At 31.6% G+C, this 6,000-nt stretch overlaps 1 long non-coding RNA gene across 2 annotated transcripts in view; it reads left to right on the forward strand.

The window, feature by feature from the left end:
• LOC127072446 (uncharacterized) overlaps nt 1–5,588 on the forward strand; it is a 28,088-nt gene extending 22,500 nt beyond the window's left edge. For both annotated transcript variants that reach the window (XR_007785433.1, XR_007785434.1), the window contains one exon: nt 5,049–5,588. This is a non-coding gene — a long non-coding RNA (uncharacterized LOC127072446). The remainder of the gene's footprint in view (nt 1–5,048) is intronic.
• Nucleotides 5,589–6,000: the final 412 nt, after the last annotated feature.

The raw sequence follows: 6,000 nt of genomic DNA on the forward strand, positions 1-6,000 counted from the left end.
GTGTGTATGTGTGTGTGTGTATGCATGCATGCATGCATTTGTATATATACGTATATACGTATGTGTATGCGTATATTTGTATAGTATAAGTGTATATGTGTACGATGAAAGTTAATATAAAAAAAATAGATCGATACGATCGACATGATCGATATGATCGATACAAATGATGATTAAGAGAAAAACAGAGGAAAAGAAAAAAAAAAGAGAGAGGAAGTATTAGAAAGAAAAATTTTTTCATTTCCGCTCTCGAAAATCATGCGCACAGAAAGAAATTCAATTTTTTAATCGGAATTTCTTTCTTTTTTCTTTTCTCATTTTTCGGTTCTCATTTTTTATTTACTCGAAATTGACGACAGTGGGTGTAATCGTTTCAATCACTCGTCTCTCGGAACGTAATTATTGAAAACAATGTTAATGCTATATAAAAAAATGAATATGGACTTATTAACAAAAGTTAAGGAACAAAGTAATCGTTCCTCTATTTTTATATATTTTTCATCTTCCGAAATACATAGTATAAAAAAAAAATATTCTATAAAAATAGGCGAACGATTACTTTGTTTCTTAACTTTTGTCGCTAAGTGTATATATGTGTATATATATATATAGATATGTATGCGTGTGTAATTTGTAAGATAATTGTAAATATTAATATAAATAAATCTGTCAAATTCGGCCATTAACATCTAGACATTTTAATATGTATATATATATATACATATATATTTATAATATATATATATATATATATATATATATATATATATATTATAAAAAATAATATATTAATTTCCTTCCTCCATACCTAACGTAATAAGAAAATACAATTTTTATTATTCAACAATAAAATAAGAATTATTAATATATACTAATAATAATTATATATTTTATATATATATATATACACATATATAATGGTTATACATTATTATTTATATATAAGTATGTATGTACTTAATTATTATCTCTTTTTCTCTCACCCCTCTCAAATAAAAAGAAATACTATTTTCCTTGATAAACAACATAAAAGTAAATAATATAGAATATAATAATATATTCATATATTATTTCTTATTTATAAATATTATATCTATTTAATCAATAGAATTAAACCACGTTGCAGTAAAAGAGATAGCGAAAAAAAGAAAAGAACTAAAAATAATAATAATACTAATAATAATAATATATACATGTTTTGATATATTATCACTAATTTATAATTATTTATTTAAACAACATCATTTTATCATTATCAAGACCATTACAAAACCACCGCAATCCTTCAAAGAAACAAAAAAAAACAAAAAAACCTATTACAATTTTCCACGACAATTAAACAAGACTATACAAAAGAACCAAATAGATAAAACTTAAAAAATAAACGAATAAAATAAACAAGTTTATATCCGATACGATACGATCAGCTGGTCGCCCTCTTTCCAGATAAAGAAAAGAAAAGAAAAAACAAAAAGAGAAAGAAAAGAAAAGCAGAAAAATAAAAAGCTAAGAAAACGAAACGAAACGAAACGAAACGAAACCAAAAACGAAAAAAAAAAGAGAAAGAGAGACACACACACAGAAAGAAAGAAAAAAAGAAAGAAAGAAAGAAAGAGAAAAAGAAAAAGAAAGAGAGAGAGAGAGAAGAAAAAAGGAAACGAGGCGAAGAAAAAAATACGAAAATAAAGAGGAGACTACAAGAACGAGAGTGAAAGAAAGAGACAGACAGACCGACAGAAAAAGAGAGAAAAAAATAGAGAGAGAGAGAGAGAGAGAGAAAAGTCGAGGCCGCTCTCGCACATAAACGTTACTTCCTCTCTCAGTCGGAGCCAAGCAGAGCGGGCTATCTGCGATAGACAGAGACGAGGGTATAAAAGAAGGTATATGTGGGGTGGTGGGTTAAGGGGGAAGGGGTGATGCGGTAGTCCAAGGAAGGATACGACTGGGTGAGGGACTGAGGGGAGGTTAAGAGGAAAGGATGTCTAGATAAAAGGCACGTTAAAATCGCGGCTTCTGCGTGCGTAATGCGGTGGACGCCGCCTTGCTCGCGTCCGAGTTCTGTGACTCGATTTCGCGAGAGAGACCACGGTTCTCTCCAAGAGATATATCTCCCTGTCTCCCAACTTTTCTCTTTCTCTCTCTCTCTCTCTCCCTCTCTTTCTCTCTTTCTCCTTCTTTCTCAGAGATATCTACCATTATCCATCTATCTCGTTCGCTCCCATAATCCTCCCTCTTCTTCTTCTTCTTCTTCTTCTTCTTCTTCTTCTTCTTCTTCTTCTTCTTCTTCTTCTCCCCCTTTTGCACGTAGCTTCTGCGGATTCTCTTTCTATCTCATTCTCTCTCTCTCTCTCTCTCTCTCTTTCTCTTTCTATCTTCATCCTTTTCCATTCCATACAACCGCACTACCCGCCAACTATAGCTTACCATGTAGACTCTCTTCCTCGAAAGAAAACCGTGTGCGATCATGTGAGAGTCACACATACACAACTGGGATAGCCAGAGAGAAAGAGAAAGAGAGAGAAAGAGAGAGGGTGGCGTAAAGGGAAGTCGAATGAGGAGGGGGTTTAGGGGAGAACCCCCAAGTTCTTCGCGGAGACAACATAAAGATTTAAGACTGCGAGATGCGCCAATAAACATGCTGCGCCTCGTGCTGAGAGAAAGAGGCTCAAGCCGCACTCTATCTATCTCTCTTTCTCTCTCTCTCTCTCTCTCTCTCTCTCTCCTACTCTCTCTCTTTCTCTCTCTCTCTCTCTCTCTCTCTTGGTTTGCTTCTGTGTTCCGTTTCATTCGGTTCCGCTCTGTTCTACCTACCTACCTACCTCTCTCTCTCACTCTCTCTCTCTCTCTCTCTTTCTCTCTCTTATTCTTTGAAAGAAAAAAAGAGAAAGAGAAAAAGAGAGAGAGAGAGAGAGACACATAGGTGAGCGGCGCGGCTTGAGAGTGTATAACGTCGCCCTCTGAAAGGCGCGCACACAGCCGCCCCCCTCCCTCACCCCCACCCTCTCAAGTCCCCCTTTTAGCCCCCCCACTAGTCTCTCTACCAAACCACCGACTGTCGTCTCTCTCTCTCTCTCTCTCCCTCTCTCTCTCTCTCTCGCTACCTCTTTCTCTCTCTCTCTCCCCTTCTCCTCACCCCTAACCAACGTTTTACCATCACCAACTTCAACACTCCATACCATATATTCCTTATGTGAATTGTGTATGTACGAGTAGCTCTCTCCGAGGATATCCACGCACCGAAAAATCTCCTTCTTCTTCTTCTTCTGCTTCTTCTGCTTCTTCTACTCCTCCATCTTCTTCTCCCTTTCTCTATTTTTTTGTTGCTGCTGTTTTTTTCCGTTTTTCTTTTCTTTTCTTTTTGTTTTGCTTTTTGTTTTGTTTTGTTTAGTTTTGTCTTTTTTTGTTTTTGTTTCTTTTTCTTGCTTTTGCTTTTTCCCTTTTCGAGATGCGCGCATGCAAATATATACGATTTAGCATCAATAGGATCCAGATCCAGACGAAGATAAGAAACAGCCAATATCGAGATTAGTTGGACAGAAAGAAAGAGAAAGAGAGAAAAAGAGAGAGAGAGAGGAAAGATATAGAACTTGTATTTGATTCTTTTTTAAAGTTAGGAAGTTACATTCAAGGAGATTATTTGAATTATATATATATATATATATATATATATATATATATATATATATATATATATATATATTAGAATTATCTATTTATCATTTTATCATTTTAATTATCATGCCGATAATCGTATAGCGATTAGAAATTGACGCCTTAATTTTTTTACTCGCTTTATCTTTTTTTTTTTAATGATAGGATGATTCCACTATAAGTATAAGAATTAAGAATAAAAATTTGAAGGAAAAGTTATGGGGATCATTTTAATTCTAATTTTGAGTCTAATTAGATTTTGAAATCATTTAGGTTTTAATTTTATCTTTAACTCCTTTATTTATAACTCTGTTGATAATATGAGACTATTTGAAATTACTGCCTTTGTTTTTTAAGATGGCGCAGATGAAAATTATATAATGGCGCTGTTATCATCGTACGAATTAAGAATGAAAGTTTGAAAAAATTGTTATAAACATTATTTAGATTCTAAATTTGTGCCATTATTTTTTTATTATTGTACATATTTTATTATTGTATTATTATTATATATTATTTTCTTATTTACTATTGATAAAACTTTTTGAAATTCCCACCTTAATTTTAAAAATAATACATGTCAAATAATGACATCGTTGTCCTACGAATTAAAATAAAAATTTGAAAGAAATATGATGGAGATCATTAAAGTATAAATTTTAATTCTAATTACGTTAATTTCAATTCTAAATAATATGTGTTAATTTGAAATTCCCATCTTAATTTTTGTTAAAAATAATATTTAACGATGTTCAGATACGATATCCGTAAACTATAGTCGTCCGAATTAAAGCGTATGTAATAAGCCTAATCTCCTTAGAAACTGATTCTAATGAATATGAAACTATTCGAAATTCTCACAATAATTTTTGTTTAAAAATAATATAGTGACATTATAATATCGTACGAATTAAAACGAGTATTCAAAAATAATATAATAGAGCTCGTTTTATTTCTAATGTCAAGCTTAATTTCGTTATTCCTAATTCTAAAGAATATGCGTTAAATGAAATAATGATCGGCTTAAATTGATGTTACTATAATCGTACAAGAAATTAAAATGGAAAAAATCAAAAAAAAAAGAGAATCATTTAGATTCTAATCCGATTGTCTTTGCATCTAATTCTAATTTCACATACCATCCTATTCGAAATTAATTTTCATTTGAAGATTTTTTCCAATGTCTTCAATTATTTGATCTTTCATAAACACAATTTTCAAGTTTCTTTTTATTTTGTTTTATTTTCTTTTTTTTTCTTAGTAAAAATAAATTCCTTCCATCATTTATTTATTTGTTAATAATAATCGAAAATGTTCAAAATTCTTCACACAATATTCTATATTTTAAGTAAATATATTTCCACGAATAAATCAATGGACGATATTTTTCATTTCAGATGTTGCAGTCGGTTGAAATAATGGCGACGATCCGACAATCGATGTTCCAAGAAATCGAAGAAACTTTACGAATGACTGCGTTGCTTCGCCGACGTTTCAACTTAAAAAAAATAAAATAAACTGAAATAAAATAAAACAAAATAAATAAACAAATAATATAAAGAAAATTAAAATTATACCGTGCATAAAAGAAAAAAAAAGAAAAATTAATAGAATTTCTCGCACAATAATTTTTTCTGCGATTAAGAAAAATAAAATAAAATAAAATAAAATAAAATAAAATTACGACGTAAAACTGAAACTTACATTATCCTGTACATAAAAGAAAAAAAGCAAAAAAAAATGTAGAAGAAAAATTAATAGAATATCTCGTGCAATAATTTTGTTCTGCGGTTAGGAAAAATAAAATAAAAGAAAATAAAAGAAAAGAAAATAAAAGAAGTTTGGAAACAACCTATTTTCAACCTTCCTTCCTGTACCCACTCCGCCATCTTCATCCCTACCATAACTTCCCTGCTCACGTTAATTTCTATCAAACAAAATCACAAGATAACTCTAGCTCAAACTACGTTACTCTACAACACTTATAAAATCTGAAATTCAAAGAAAAAAAGAACAAAACAAAACAAAAGGAGAGAAAGATACAATCAAGAACTTCACTTGCCTTGATTTTATAGATCAAAACAGAGACATAGATAGCTAGATCGAGAGAAAGAGAAAGAGAGAGAGAGAGAGAGAAACAACGAGCAAGCGAGCAAGTCAGTGAGATAGAGAAAGAGAGAGAGAGAAAGAGAGAGAGAGAGAGAGAGAGAGAGAGTGAAAGAGAGAGAAAGAGAGAGAATGCGTACGTAAGGTGTCGCGACTTCCTCCTCTTGAAGTCTCAGGATAACGAGAAGAGGTGGTACACACCTGCCGTATACAGAAGGAGGGACGATGGAAACATTTTTTCTT

Source organism: Vespula vulgaris, chromosome 25, assembly GCF_905475345.1.
Source record: "Vespula vulgaris chromosome 25, iyVesVulg1.1, whole genome shotgun sequence".
Taxonomy (NCBI): domain Eukaryota; kingdom Metazoa; phylum Arthropoda; class Insecta; order Hymenoptera; family Vespidae; genus Vespula; species Vespula vulgaris.